Genomic DNA, 16,580 nt, shown 5'->3' on the forward strand with positions numbered 1-16,580 from the left:
GCCCACATTCAAGATGTGTCTTGGGAGGAGATTGATTGGAATTAGAGCAGAAGTTATACTTTGGTCAAACTGTGGCTCCCAAGATGCCCAAAGGATAAACCTAACAGTGTCTACAGAACATTCTGTAGAAGTCAGGTGCTTTACTGTGAAGAATAGAGAAAACATTCCAGAGCTTTCCCTTGAGATTGACCAAAGCTTCCTGGGGCACTGCAAGAACTCAGCATGTCTTTGCTTCTTAGTTAAAAACATCTGGGGTAAGAATTTTGAGAAACGCTTCTGGTGACAAAGAATGTAACAAAGTGAGAAAAACAAAGTCAGAAGATACAGGCTTAAGAGAGGTCCTGCCCTTACCAGCTGTTCTTAAATCTCCAAGCCTTGTTTTCCTATTTGTGCCCTCTGGAAAGAGGACCGATCTGTATGGCAGTTTGTTTATTTTGGTTATCATCAAAAATAACGAGTTCATTGAGAAATGCATTATAAACTGAATATAATATACAAGTGATGCACGCTTTTGTTTATAAATAAGAAACAAAGGGTTGGATTTTGTGTGGACAATGCTTAGTTAGCTTCTACTACAGATGGAGAGAGAGAGAGTCAAGAGGCTGATTCCACTGCTCAGGGTTACACAGGAGGAACGAGAATTAAAAACTAAAGTTCTCTGGAAAATCAGCTATCTATAAAACTTAGGGAGATCCGAGAAGACAGTAGGTCAGCATTAGTCAAAATGTGGTCTCTGAAAGGCCTGTCTTAACACATGTGTTTATTTGTTAAAAATGCAAATTCAGGGGCTTCACCCAAGACTGAGTCAGAGTCACCAGCAATGGACTAGCTCTGTCCACACCCCCGTGGTGACCGTGTGCACGGGGGTCACTGAAGGCGGCTTGTGCACAGAGGCTGCCAGGGCAGACTCTAGTGCCTGAATAGCTGCATGTCTGTCCTGCTTTCTGGATCTTCAAAGGAAGGTCAAAGGTGGCTGCCATTTACCAGTCTGTGATGTCATACAGGTAAAAATGTGATAAAGGGAGTGACACATAATTTTTTAAAAAAAGTACTCACTTGACTACTGGCTCCTGCACAGCAGTGAGTTCACCCACTCACTCAGCAGAGGCAGAGGGCTTGGCTGTCTCAGCTCCTGCTGCGGCTGAGGCCAAGAGCACCTGAGATGCAGTCCCCTAGGCGGGAAGGAGAGACACACGGCCTGCAGGGCATTTATTACTGGATGAAGGAACCACCGTGTTTTTAAAAAATCTTATTTGGTTTATTTTCCAGAATAAATACTGCACTTTTCCTAGGCCTTCTAAAAATTATGCTTGCACTTGGAACCATGCCTGTGACCGGGTGCTGACAGCTCCATCACAGGCCTGTGTTATTTTTACCTCTTCCAGGACTGTATGCCACCGTGCACAACAGACCAGTTTGACTGCATAACTTCCCCTTCAAAGGATTTGGTGGCAAATGGGCAAAAGAATGGAGAAGGGGGGAAGTACACCTACCAGCGTGGTGACTGTCAGCTTGGCTTTGTTGTCAATAAGGACTCAATTCCTATTAAGGGCCTGCTGGCTAAACAACCTTGGGAAAGCCCCTTAACACAATATAGACCAAAGACACATAATACATCTTTTGTCATCCTAATGTTATTGATCAGAGATATAGTAACACATTTTTAGAGAGTAATACAATGAATATTCCTGAATGGTAGTTCTCTTATTAGTTGAATTCAGGACAAAAGCATTGGGTTCAAACAAAACTAAAATCAGAAAATGCATATAAACTTGCCCGGCACAAAGCAATTTATATATTAATATTTCCTTCCTTGCAGATGTGTGTCCTTTCCTGCCCTTCACCACATCCCTCTTATTATTAGATTCACTTAAATTTAACAAACATTTATTTGATGCCAGGAGTACAGAAACAGAGATGCACTAATATATCTGCTCTCCAACAACCACTGAAGAATTTCACCTGCATTTCATGGAGGAACTTCGTCATCAAGGTAATGATGGTAACAACCATTAGTGAGTGACATACTGTTAGGCTCTTACATGCAAGTTTGGAAAAACTGCTTCTACTAGGAATAAACGATGGTGCTCCTTTTAGAGATGGATTCCTGATCAGGAAGGTGAAGGGAAGAAGCAAGGCCACAGAGCTCCCCCTCTGCAGAACTGGGGCTTGAAGCCAACTCTGTCTCCCTCCAAATGCACCTCTGCACTGCAGCACATCCTTGCCCAGTCTAAAGCCAGGTTGAAAACGTTCCTCCCTCAAACCTACTCCTTCGTCTCTATTTCCAGTTTCAGAGAAGAGAATCACAATCAATTCAGCATTCCAAAAGGAAATTTGGTACTTTTCCTTGGAACTGCCTTTTTCTTATCTCCTGCTTCTCATCATTAGCTAAGGTTTCTTCATTTATGCTCTTCATATTTTAAAAATTTGCTCTTATTTTCAGACACATAACTTCTACTTTTGGAAATTTAAGGTCCCATGATCTCAAACTTGGGTGGCAAAAATAAATCATTTCTTTTTGCCCAGTGAAAGATCTCATGTCTAAGGTGGAATGCCCCTTGTTAAGGAGAAGCCAAAAATGTTTGCCAAGGGAACTAAGATCACCCACGCTGTTGTCATCAAGAAACTGAATGAGATCCTACAGGCACGAGGCAAGAAAAGAACTGATCGTGCAGCCCAGATTGAGCTGCTTCAGTTGCTGGTTCAGATTGCCTCTGAAAACAACCTAGGAGAGGGTGTCATCATCAAGATCAACATCACCGCTTCTCTTTATAACTACAACCCTAAACTGGCCACATACATGAAGCCTGAGATGTGGCAGAAGTGTCTGGACTGCATCAATGAGCTGATGAACATCCTGTTTGCAAATCCCAACATCTTTGTTGGAGAGAACATTCTGGAAGAGAGTGAGAACATGCATAACGCAGACCAGCCACTGCATGTCCGTGGCTGCATCTTAACTCTGGTGGAATGAATAAATGAAGAATTTACCAAAATAATGCAGAACACTGATCCTCACTCCCAAGAGTATGTGGAGCACCTGAAGGACGAGGCCCCAGTGTGTACCATCATTGAGCATGTGCAGCGCTACCTGGGGGAGAAGGGCACCACTGAGATCTGCCGCGTCTACCTGAGGCACATTCTCCACGCCTACTACAAGTTTGATTACAAGGCCCATCAGCGGCAGCTTACCCCGCTGAGGGCTCCTCAAAGTCTGAGCAAGATCAGGCCGAAAATGAGGCTGAGGACTCAGCTGTGCTGATGGAGAGACTGTGCAAGTACATCTATGTCAAGGACTGCATAGACCGAAACCGCACGTGCACCATCCTCTGCCATATCTCCCATCACGCCTTGCACTCCCACTGGTACCAGGCCTGGGACCTCATGCTCATGAGCCACCTGCAGGACAACATTCAGCATGCAGACCCACCAGTCCAGATCCCGTACAACCACACCATGGTGCAGCTGGGCATCTGTGCCTTCCCCCAAGGCCTGACCAAGGATGCACACAGCGCCCTGCTGGACATCCAGTCAAGCGGCCGGGCCAAGGAGCTTCTGGGCCAGGGTCTGCTGCTGCACAGCCTGCAGGAGCACAACCAGGAGCAGAAGGTGGAGCAGCGCCAGCAGGTACCCTTCCACCTGCACATAAACCTGAAACTGCTGGAAGGTGTTTACCTGGTGTCGGTCATGATCCTGGAGATCCCATTGCTGCCCATGAGAGTGACACCCACTGACGCATGATCAGCAAGCAGTTCCATCACTAGCTGTGGGTGGGTGAACGGCAGCCCTTGCTGGGCCCCCTGAAGTCCATGAAGGAACATGTGCTTCCTGCTTCCAAGGCCATGAAGATGGGTGACTGGAAAACCTGCCACAGTTTTATCATCAATGAGAAGATGAATGGCAAAGTGTGGGACCTTTCCCCAGAGGCCAACAAAGTCAGAACCATGCTAGTTAGGAAGGTCCAGGAAGAGTCATTGTGGACCTACCTGTTCACCTATAGCAGTGTCTACAACTCCATCAGCATGGAGATGCTGTCCGACATGTTTGAGCTGGACCCACTCATGGTACACTCCATCATCAGCAAGATGATCATTAATGAGGAGTTGATGGCTTCCTGGACCAGCCGTCGCAGCCCGTGGTGATGCACTGCACAGAGCCCACTGCCCAGCAGAACCTTGCCCTGCAGCTGGCTGAGAACCTGGGCAGCCTGGTGGAGAACAAGCGGGTGTTTGACCACAAGCAGGGTACCTGTGGTGGCTACTTCTGATTCCAGAAAGATGGCTACCGGAAAAATGAAGGCTACATGCGCTGGGGTGGCTACCACCAGCAGCAGTCTCAGACAGCCTACTGATGGCTTGACTTCTGTCCCCAGTGCCCTAGACCATTCACCATTTAGGTCCAACCACACTGCATTAAAGGTCTGTTTATATATATATAGCGAGAGAGAGAGAGAGAAGGCAATGACACCCTACTCCAGTACTCTTGCCTGGAAAATCCATGGACAATGGAGCCTGGTGGGCTGCAGTCCATGGGGTCACTAAGAGTCAGACACGACTGAGTGACTTAGCTTTCTCTTTTGACTTTCATGCATTGGAGAAGGAAATGGCAACCCACTCCAGTGGTCTTGCCTGGAGAATCCCAGGGACGGGGGAGGCTGGTGGGCTTCCGTCTATGGGGTCGCACAGAGTCAGACACGACTGAAGCGACTTAGCAGCATATGTGTGTGTGTGTGTGTGTGTGTATATATATATATATATATATATATATATATATTTTACTTCTAGAATGTCAATGCTTCTAGAATGATCCTTCTATTTTTTTTGCTCTGTGGCATGTGGGATCTTGGGGCTTCTCTGGTGGCTCAGTGAGAAAAGAATTGGTCTGCCAATGCAGGAGAAGTGGGTTTGATTCCTGGGTTGGGAACATCCCCTGGAGAAGGAAATGACAACCCATGCTGGTATTCTTACCTGGGAAATCCCATGGACAGAGGAGCCTGGTGGGCTTCAGTCTATAGGCTCCCAAAGAGTTGGATATGACTGAGCAACAAAGCAGCAACATGCTGGGTCTTAGTTTCCTGACCAGAGATCAAACACATGCCCCCTGCATTGGAAGCATGGAGTCCTAAGCACTGGACTGCCAGGTAAGTCCTAGAATGATCCTTCTAACACCTAGATTTGCATTTGACCATGTCCCTGTTTCCTGTGTCTGTGGCTCCTCATCTCCATCCAAGCAACCCCAGCTCCTTCCTCACATGCCATGTTCGATTCCCAACTGGGTGGCTCTCTGTGCCTCATGTGAACATTCTTCTCTGTGCCTCATGTGAACATTCTTCTCTGTCCCTCTGGCAAACACTGAGGCACACTCAGGACTCACTCAAGCACCATATCCTCTATGGACACTTGGCTAATCTCCAACTAGAACCTCCCACCCCTCCTCCCGGTCCTGCTGCACTGTGCGGGGGTTTGTGTAAAGGGGGGCTTGTTAAATGCCCCCCTCCTGGAACACTGTCCCTTCCTTGGAGTCAGGGATGGGGACTTTTTCATCTTTGATTTCTAAGTCAGTCCAAGGTGAGCAACTAGTACGGGCACTTAGTGAGTGTTTAGAAAACAAGAACCATGTGAGTGAGTGAAGAGTATTATGCATGTATCCTGTTCTATACTGGATTAGGGAGGTAGGGGGCCAGAGGCTTCACGCAGGGTCTGTAACGCTCCAAGGATAAGACTAGGTCTTCCAAACAGCCTGTCTACATGACTGAACAACAGGTCAAGTTTAACTGGTGAGTTAAGCCTTGTTTTCCTTTTTTCCTCATTATTCATTTGTGGAAATGAGAGTTTATTTACCTGAATAAATTAAACTTGCTTTGATTCTCCCTTTGTGACAGTGAAAACTGTTAATGGCCAGAGCTCTGAAAGGGACTGGATAATTCTACAAATACTTCTGGAGACAGATTAACCCAGCTTCACAGAGGATCCTGAGGATATCACCCTGAATGTTTACTTTACAAAGCTCTGCCCAGAAAACTGAGGTGGATCTCCATGTGTTCAATGAGAGATCATTCATTATACTCCTTCAATGGGAAGAGCTAATGGACTTCCCTGGTGGCTCAGATGGTAAAGAATCTGCCCACAATGTGGGAGACCTGGGTTTGTTCGATCCCTGGGCTGGGAAGATCCCCTGGAGAAGGAAATAGAAACTCATTCCAGTATTCTTGCCTGGAGAATTCCATGAACAGAGGAGTCTGGTGGGCTACAGTCCATGGGGTCACAAAAAGTCAGACATGACTGAGGGACTAAACACACACACACGTGCGTACACATACATACACACAACTTCAATAAAAAAGGAAAATAAAAAGGAACACCAGAGGTCTCTGTTAAATGGTAAAGAAAACTGCTGGTTTAGTTATGGCTGTTTTCAGCTGAATGTCAAAGAAACTGACTACAAGGGCTTATTCAAACAAACGCTGATTTTTCTCTCATTAGAGCCACCCTGGCAGGAGACAGAGAGGACTAATGAGGCAGTTTCATTAAGTCAGCAGTGACTCAGCTTCCCTTTTTTTCTTTCTCCATCATCATCATCATCACGACTGGGGTTTTATTTCCAGGTCTTAAGGTGTCTGTTCCACCTCCAGGCAGTGTGTGCGCTTTACACACAGGAAGGAGCCTCAAGAGCAGAGGGAACAAAATGTGTGGCTTTTTTTTTTTCCTGGCTCTTTTTCTCTTTTTGACTCCACCAAGTAGATGGACCTCTCCCTGGTTATAATACATCACAGGGCCACATAGACTGCAAGGAAATCTGCAAGAATAAGCATAGTGGGCACTTGGCCTCTCTGAATAAATCATGTTTCTTTTCATGAGAAGGAAGGGAGACAGAAAACGGTCACAAATCTATTTTCCAGTTGTGCAACCAATAAGGAAGAAGGACAGCTGACTCTGCTCTGACCTAATGGCATCTGTTCCTGTTTGGGTGACAGACAGGGACACTGAAAGAAGCGTGTGCCACTCTTTAGGCTGACTGCACAGAGGCCTGGAACTTCAGGCGCTGGAAGTGATATGTGGGCCCTGGCACAGCCCTGCTCTCTGCCCCTCCCTGCCAGCTGGCTCAGACTGTAGAGACTGTAGCCTGGATCCTCTTACCCAGGCCCCATTTCTCTGCTCTGAGGTCCCTCCCCCTGCAATTTCTTCTCTATACTCCTCTGAGAATAAATATTCTAAAATACCAACTGGTTGTGTCACTACATGAATCTCTCTTATAAAGCTCAGCTCATTAGAGAGCTGGCTCCTCATTCCCAGCTCTCCTCCACAGCCTCCCTTTCAGGATGGGGCACCTTGTACGTTAGCAAATCTGGCCAGATGGGATAGCTTTCAGATTCAGCACCTTCCTAGTCTGGGCCTTCAGTCACCCACTTCCTTCACTTGAACCATTCTTCATCTTTCTCCAACTTTCTTGCCTGCACAGTCTCAGAAAGACGTCGCTTTCTGCAAGAAAACCTCTGATTCCTGGGGTATGAAACTTCGATACGCTTCTTGGACATTCAGGAGTGTGAAGTCAAGTGGGCCTTAGGGAAGTATACTATGAACAAAGCAAGTGCAGGTGATGGAATTCCAGCTGAGCTATTTCAAATACTAAAACAGGATTCTGTTAAAGTACTGCACTCAATATGGCAACAAATTTGGAAAATGCAGCAGTGGCCACAGGACTGGAAAAGGTCAGTTTTCATTCCAATCCCAAATAAGGGTAATACCAAAGAATGTTCAGACTACCATACAATTGTATTCATTTCACAAGCTACCAAGGTAATTCTCAAAATCCTTCAAGCTAGGTTTTAATGGTACGTGAACTGACAACTTTCAGATTTACAAGTTGGATTTAGAAAAGCCAGAGGAAACAGAGATTAAATTGCCAACATCCGTTGGCTCACAGACAAAACAAGGGAATTTCAGAAAAACAGCTACTTCTGCTTCATTGACTACACTAAAGCCTTTGACTGTGTGGATCACAACAAACTGGAAAATTCTTAAAGAGATGGGAATACCAGACTACCTTATCTGCCCCTTGAGACACCTATATGCAGGTCAAGAGGCCAACAGTTAGAATGGACATGGAACAATGGACTGATTCAAATTTGGGAAAGGAGTGCATCAAGGCTACACATATTGTCACCCTGCTTACTTAACATCTATGCAGAGTACATCTTGCAAAATACCAGGCTGGATGAAGCATAAGCTGGAATCAAGACTGCCAGGAGAAATATCAATAACCTTGGATATTCAGATGACACCACCCTTATGGTAGAAAGCAAAGAGGAACTAAACAGACTCTTGATGAAGGTGAAAGAAGAAAGTGAAAAAGATGGCTTAAAACTCAACATTCGAAAAATGAAGATGATGGCATCTGGTCCCATCACCTCATGGCAAATAGAAGGGGAAAAAGTTTAAACAGTGACATTTTATATTCTTGGGCTCCAAATTCATTGCAGACAGTGACTGCAGCCATGAAATTAAAAGATGCTTGCTCCTTGGAAAAAAAGCTATGATAAACCTAGACAGCATGCTGAAAAGCAGAGATATCACTTTGTCCATAAAGGTGCATATAGTCAAAGCTATAGTTTTTTCAGTAGTTGTGTACGGATGTGAGAGTTGGACCATAAAGAAGGCTGAATGCCGAAGAATTGATGCTTTGGAATTGTCGTGCTGGAGAAGTCTCTTCAGAGTCCCTTGGACTGCAAGCCAGTCAATCCTAAAGGATGTCAATCCTGTATATTCATTGGAAGGACGGAAGTTGAAGCTGAAACTGCAATACTTTGGCCACCTGACATGAAGAGCCAACTAATTGGAAAGACCCTCATGCTGGGAAAGATTGAGGCCAGAGGAGAAGAGGGTGACAGAGGATGAGATGGTTGGATGGCATCACTGACTCAATGAACATGAGTTTGGGCAAACTCTGGGAGATAGTGAAGGACAGGGAGGCCTGACATGCTGTTTTCCACCGGATTGTAAAGAGCTAGACATGTCTTAGCCATTGGACAAAAACAACAAAGCAGCTTATTGTTTTCCAACTAAAATTTAAGCTACTTTAAAAAGCAGAACCTTATATATGATAGATACTGAATTATTTGTTGATATTGAACATAGGAAAGGCAACATTGTCCAAATAGCACTGAAGTCTGAGCACATGGCTTTGGGCCCTGTTCTCAGATCTGTGCCTAATTAGCAGGATGACGTTGAGTGATTTCACCTCCTCTGTTTGGTTTTCTCATCTACTTAACACATGGTATTACCAGTTTCAGTGCATGTCAGATTTGCATGTCCAGTACCTACTCCTTCTTCTTCTGATGAGAGCATCCTTGTTTCTATTATGACACAAACTCCTCTCAGGTGCTCAGTCACGTTTTTTGAGTGAGGTGAGATATCCAAGCCTTGTAGATCAGTATGTAACTCTTATGGCACTGAGGTCTGTTCCAAAATCAACAAGGACCAAGCCAAGTCAATAAAAGTTGACTGTGGGACATTTGGTAAAACTATTGAAATGCACTAATAGCTCTCTTATTGCTACACTTGAGGAGGAGGAAACCTGGAATTTCTGTGCTCATGAATGGACAGAGCCTGCTTGAATGAAGCCATAACAGAAAAAAAGAGAGCAGTGAAATGAAAAAACAATGAACTCAGATGCCCTTGTTTGAGCCATTGGATCTCTTGACTCCCAAAGTCAACATTATCCAATCATTATCCAGCTATTAGGGCTTCTATCAGTGGGAATATTCCCATTCCCCTCACCACCACTTATCCCAGTTCGAGTCGGTTTGATGTCAGTCATAATGTAAACAATCTGGATTTCATGACAACAAGAAACATATTTCTTTCATATATATTTTGGAAGAACTGGTAGACCCTTTTAAGAGTCTTTACTATGTCCATATGTTTTCCCTCCACATTTGGAAATTCATCCTAAATATGAAAAGGACTTTTTGACAAAGAAGGTAGTAAACTCCTTAAAATCAATTTTTGTTTCTTAAAAATCATTGTATATACACAGCACTTGGCACAATGTTTAACATAAATTACTTGTTAAATCAACCAACCAACTAGATAATACTAACTAAAACTGTTTATCATAATGTAAAAAACCCAAATGTAAAATCTGTAGGGAAATAGTTAACACACACACACACACATTTTATGGTCTACTCTACTGTCATTGGAGAAGGCAATGGCAGCCCACTCCAGTACTTTTGCCTGGAAAATCCCATGGACGGAGGAGCCTGGTAGGCTGCAGTCCATGGGGTCGCGAAGAGTTGGACATGACTGAGCGACTTCACTTTCACTTTTCACTTTCATGCATTGGAGAAGGAAATGGCAACCCACTCCAGTGTTCTTGCCTGGAGAATCCCAGGGATGGGGGAGCCTGGTGGGCTGCAGTCTATGGGGTCGCACAGAGTCGGACAGGACTGAAGTGACTTAGCAGCAGCAGCTACTGTCATTAAGATATAAAGGATTTGTAGTACCATGGACAACTAAGTATGACATAACGTTAAGAGAAACAAATTTGGAAGCCTATATTTAAAGCATAAGCATATCTATTTTATTAAAGGCTTATTCCAGAAGCATAATCCAAAAATGCTAATGGAACAGCATATTTTTTCTTTCTCCCACTTTTCTATGACTACCAAAATATATTAACATGTTAACATATGACAGTTTTAATATTGAAAAAAATAAGCACCTAAAATATCTGATTTCAACCATCTGCTCACCACCTTTACAACTCTATCATTCTATGATTCCAAGAATTGCTCAGTTATCATGGTTTACACAAACCTCATTGTTTTTGTAAGTGGGGAAAATTTAGTACCAAAATTAAAGGACAAAGCTGACAGAGTTATTAGTCTCAAGGAACTTGCATGTCCTTTGTTTTTGTTTTTTTTAATGGTTGTTTCTGATGCTTTCCATTCTTGTGAAATCAAACAGAAATGAAGTTGCTACAGAGACAAGGAAGGGGTCATGTGCTTTCTTGGAGGGATCCTTTTACTTGATTCAAATGATCACAAATGGTGCCCACCGTCTTCATATTCTCTGGCCTGACCAGAATCCCTCTGCATTTCCCTGGTCAGTTTTTTCTCCCCTTCTTTCTAGCAGCCACCTCTTGACTACACTTACTTATCCTTTCTTACAGTGTGTATCCAAGCCCTGCCATGTTGCTCCCTTGCTCCCCTGCACTCGTGATAAAAACCTCCTCTGTGACACATCCATGCTGAACTTCATTCAGTCTTCCCCAGCCCTGTGTCCTCTTGCTTTTGGAGTATTTTTTTTCTCTGCCTGCTTCCCTGGCAAAATTTATACTTATTCTATTTCCAATAGTAGCAGTTCCCAAACTTTTTGGCACTGGGGACCAGTTTTGGGGGAGACAAGTTTTCCATGGATGGGTGGGGGGATGGTTTGGAGATGATTCAAGCACATTACACTTATTGTGCTCTTTATTTCTATTATTATTGCATCAGCATCACCTCAAATCATCAGGCATTAGATCCTGAAGGTTGGAGACCCCTGAAGTATAGGATGTCTTTCTCTAAAAAGCCTTTCTTAACCCCTGCAATGGCAAGTGTTGCCTTATAATTGTTCCTTTCAGACCCTTGGGCTCCCCGTCCATAGCCCTGACCACATGTTATTATTTAAAACCAGCAGGTCATCCATGATGGAATGCAACCCTGGTGATCACAAACATAATCTGTATTTCTGTCTTGCATGTAGTCATTGTATTTGGTGCAGAGCTTGGCACGTATTAATTACAGTACTTCATAAAATTAGAAAGAAAGGGTGGTTATCATACACTAGTTTAACAGCATAACCATAATTAAAAAACTGGCAAGCGGCGCCGCGGGCTCAGGCTGCCCGCGCCGCCGGTGCGTCCGGGTCCTGTATCGCGGGGAGCTGGACTCAGCAAGGTCTCTGCGGAGCAGTCTTGGGTGTCCCGCTGGTCTCCCCGAAAATGAGGGCGTCTTGCACCCCGCTGAAGGCGCCGCTCCGCCGCCCCGAAAGACTGGCTTCTTCTGGGCGCTTCGCCTGGGTGCTTCCGCTGGCGCCACTGCTCCTGCTGCCCACGTCCTCCGATGCCTGTGGTGATCCACCAAGATTTGTCTCTATGAAGCCCCAGGGTACCCTTAAACCCAGTTATAGTCCTGGGGAGCAGATTCTGTATGAATGTCGTCTGGGTTTCCAGCCAATAACTCCTGGTCAAGTCCTGGCTCTCGTTTGTCAGGATGATAATACATGGTCGTCTCTCCAGGAGGGCTGTAAAAGAAGACGGTGTCCTACCCTAGCTGATCCCACAAATGGCCAAGTTATCCTTGTAAATGGAAGTACTGAGTTTGGCTCAGAGGTTCACTATGTTTGTAATAATGGTTATTACTTACTGGGGACAAGAATTTCTTATTGTGAAGTTTCTGGAACTGGTGTGAACTGGAGTGATAATCCTCCAACACGTGAAAAGATTTTGTGTCAACCACCTCCAGAAATTCAAAATGGAAAATACACCAATAGCCACAAGGAAGTATTTGAATACAATGAAGTAGTAACTTATAGTTGTGATCCTTCAAATGGACCAGATGAATATTCACTTGTTGGAGAGAGCAAGCTTACCTGTATTGGAAATGGTGAATGGAGTAGTCAACCCCCTCAGTGTAAAGTGGTCAAATGTGTATATCCAGCCATTGAACATGGAACGATAGTCTCAGGATTTGGACCAAAATATTACTACAAAGCGACGGTTGTACTTAAATGCAATGAGGGTTTTAACCTTCATGGCAACAGTGTAGTTGTCTGTGGTGAGAACAGTACTTGGGAGCCCGAGCTACCAAAGTGTATTAAAGGACATCCCCCCCGTCCTACTGATGCATCACCCCCTAACGGTGCTGAGGGTTTAGGTGCAGGATACGTTGTGCTCGTCATTGTTGCTTTATTGGCGTTGGATTATTGCTCTGCCTGTACTGCTGTTTTTGCAGACAAAGGAAGAAAGGGAAAGCAGAATGTAGCGCTACGTACACCACTTATCAGGATAAAGCAGCCACTCCAACAGAATAGATGAACTGAACCGTTTCCAGGAACGCATGTACCATTCAGCCATGAAAATGAAGGAAACCTTGCCATTTGCCACAATACAGACAGACCTGAGGGGACTTTGCTGGGTAATAAGTCATGTAAAGAAAGATGTGTACTGTCTGATCTCACTTACACGTGGAATCGAAAAAAACAAGCTTTCACAGAAGAAAAATGAGATTTGTCGATGTCAGCGGTGGGGGACTGGTTGGGGTGGGTTTGAGTAAAGGTGGTCAGAAAATACAAACCTTCAGTTATAGGGTGAGAAAGTACTGGGGTATAATTACAGCACAGTGGCTACCGTGAGTTACTCATACTGTATTTATATTGGCAAGTTGCTAAGACAGTGGATCTTAAAAAGTTCTAATCACATGGAAGAAAAAAGCTTTTTGTAGTATTGACATTATCGAATCATGCTGTACACCTTAAACTTAACGCAATGCCCTCTCTCAATTTTGTCTCAATACTGAAGGAAAAAAAGTATAAAGATTATTTGCCACTTTCTTACACTGTCAGAAATAAAACTGCTAAGTGATAGCCATAGGAACTTAAAACATTTTAATGTGGCAGAAGTATAGTCACTATTCTGTAATGCTTCTTTGAAACATGTATGAATTTAGGTTTAAACACCTTGCCTGTTTTTCCTTAAATAGCACTTGATTTATGGGGTAGGTCAACATGGCATTCTAAGGTAGGGAAATGTGTTTGTTTTTTCTTCTATAAGATCTCCAAACTCAGAGAAATATATTGCAAAATGACATTACATTTCATTTGCAAAGAAAGTGATTTTGAAATCTTTTTTTGTTCAGAGGTGATTACCAATTCTTAAGGTTCATTCTTTGAGTTTCTTAACTAAGAATATTACTGGAAAATACTCTTACGTTGAATAGATTAAAATGCTATTTTTAAAAATGTGTAACCTCGTGGTAATTTAGAGATGCTATTAAGTTTTTATCTGGCATTTGTTCTTCACCCCTTTTATTTATAATAAGCCAGTCTAAGAAACCAAGAATTCAGCATTAGTTTCAGGCTTCTATACAAAGTTAGAGTACTGTTAGCACCCATGGCAATAATGCCAGCTCAGGACAAAGTGAATGCTGTGGCCTTATAGTTTGCTTAAGAAGAATTCCACTTTGTTATTATTATTATTGTACTATAGTTTTTTTTTTTTTTTTTTTTAACAATGTTGTGTCTGTTTCTGCTGAAGAATTCTACTCTCTAAGAGAATTAGAATCCACTCTAAAGTCTGGCTCTAGGGGCTTTTCTCTGCCCACTTGGATAAAGATATGTCTGTATTTACACATGTCATCAGAATGTAAGCAGTTTTGTACGGAATGAATTCATCAGATAACCTCAGGTTGTATCAGAATCTGAAGTCTTTGTGGGCTCCTCACCTCATCTGTAAAGGGCAGAGTAAAAATGAAGCCCTGTATTTTAGAAAAGCAAACTCAACTCCGTGGATTAGCTGTAGGTCACACAAAGGGAAGGAAAAAGGAGACAGCTCAGGGGGGGTCTGGACACTCAGGTGGAACAGACCCCAGCCCGCTTCTCTGTCCTCACGCCAACGGCCACAGAGGAGGGACTCTGCTCTGACTCAGATTTTTACAGGTTTTGTTTTACACCTTAAAAAATTTTTTTTCTTTTTTTTTAAAATTTTTTGGCCATACCTTGACACGCAGAGCTATCCAAGCTGAGATCAGACCTGTGCCCCCCACAGTGGAAGCACAGAAACCCAACCACTGGACCACCAAGAAGTGGAAGTCGTCACACTTCATAGTTAGTGGCACACACTGGGCCAAAGAAAAGCTGCCTTACAAAGGTATGAATGAGGACTCGAGGGTGAACAAGAGTAAATGCTGTTTTTCTCCCTGAGGACATGTTTGTAAGGCCCTCTGTAAGTGGTCCTTCCCTTTGTAATCTTGGGTAAGGCACGTGGAAGATGAGTTTGAGCAGAATAAATTCAGGAATTCTGAGACAAATCCAGAGGTGAAGTTTTGCTGCACCCTTTTTATCACATGCTCTTTAAGAATCTAACAGTTTCTCAGAAGCATGGGGGTGGCTGTAGTACGTATTTCTTAAAACCTCAAGGAAATGTTTTCAACCAAAGTTTATTGTGCTTACCAAGATAGACTTTCACAATAGTTTCCACTTTGGATTTGGTTTTCCAGTGTAACATAGTTATATGTAAGATTGAAATATGTGTACATATAAATAATGTTCTGTCTGCAAATAACTTGTCAATTACTTCAATATATGGAGAAACCATTTTTTTCTAGAAATGTCTGTCTGAATGAGAGGGAAAAGTGTATTTGAATTTAAACTTAAAACTGCGAGAGTGAATCCCCAGTGGAATGAGACGTCTCATGTCTGTATTGTTTTCTGAGAATTGAACCTTTGAGTCTGTTTAAAAAATAATATGTCATTATGGAGAAAAAAAAAAAAAAACTGGCAAGCAAGTCTTCTGGTCCCCAACTTATTCCATTCAGTGTCACTCTGCCTTCCTTGATTTCTCAAGTGGGCTGTTTTCAACTTTTCAAAGTAAGTCATATAACATTATGCCTCTTTTGCTTTAAACTACAGACTTCTGAGATATGCTTCATTGGTTTCTACAAGTGGAAAAGAAGAGAGAGTTGGGCAGGGCGGGGGAAAGGACAAAGGAGAAAAGGAAGAGAACAATAAAACAATATGTTTAGAAAGATCATGTCTTTGGAAAATCAGTATTTCCTTGTTGATCATATCTCTTTGGTAGCAGAAGGCTATGGTACAAAGCCCCTTTTATTAAAAGCAAAAACTATAATATACAAACATACTTATTACTGACTTCAAATCACTGGATCGGAAGTTTCAGAGAGGAATTTATGAAAATATTTTGTTTTAAAACCATGTTTGTTATGATGTTAGTAAACTGTGGTCATTTATGAACTTTTGTAAAAAAGAGTAATATTCAGAAACTAAAACAAACAAACAAAACAGGAAAACTAAAAACCGGAGTTCTTTCATGCTCATCCTTTTGGTGCCCTTCATATACACAGATGACAAGAGCTTCTAGACTGAGGAGTCAACTGTCTCAAAAATTAACAAGGGATTCATGAAAAAGAGCAGAAAACAGGTGATATGAAAAATCTCTATAATGATCCAGCATTGAATCATAACAGATGGTAACTCCCCATGAAATGGTAGACTAAAAATAGGAAAAACAAAATAAACTTGAACAAGTTTAAGGAAAGCTGAGAATCTTTAAACTCCATTAAAAAAATAACAATAATCAGACTTCAATCCAATGTGAGTTTATTTATAAGAGATTTGGTTATCTCAATAAATAACTTATTTTAAAGTTTCATATCATTTGACTGGATCTCTGCTATAGTATTTGTATTTTAGGGAAAGAAAAAATGCACAAGCTGCAAGATATGATGAAACTATTTCACTTAACATTTACTTTCTAAACAACTTGATGAAAATAATGATAAATTTTACTTCAGGGATTTC

At 42.8% G+C, this 16,580-nt stretch overlaps 1 protein-coding gene and 2 pseudogenes across 2 annotated transcripts in view; 2 read left to right on the forward strand and 1 right to left on the reverse strand.

Moving 5' to 3' along the window:
- Nucleotides 1-16,580, reverse strand: part of NEIL3 (nei like DNA glycosylase 3) — a 527,805-nt gene that overhangs the window by 263,634 nt on the left and 247,591 nt on the right. The window lies entirely within an intron of this gene.
- Nucleotides 2,552-4,351, forward strand: LOC102286904 (eukaryotic translation initiation factor 3 subunit C pseudogene; annotated as a pseudogene).
- On the forward strand, nt 11,875-14,302 carry LOC102287184 (membrane cofactor protein pseudogene; annotated as a pseudogene).

This window comes from Bos mutus, chromosome 27 (assembly GCF_027580195.1).
Source record: "Bos mutus isolate GX-2022 chromosome 27, NWIPB_WYAK_1.1, whole genome shotgun sequence".
Taxonomy (NCBI): domain Eukaryota; kingdom Metazoa; phylum Chordata; class Mammalia; order Artiodactyla; family Bovidae; genus Bos; species Bos mutus.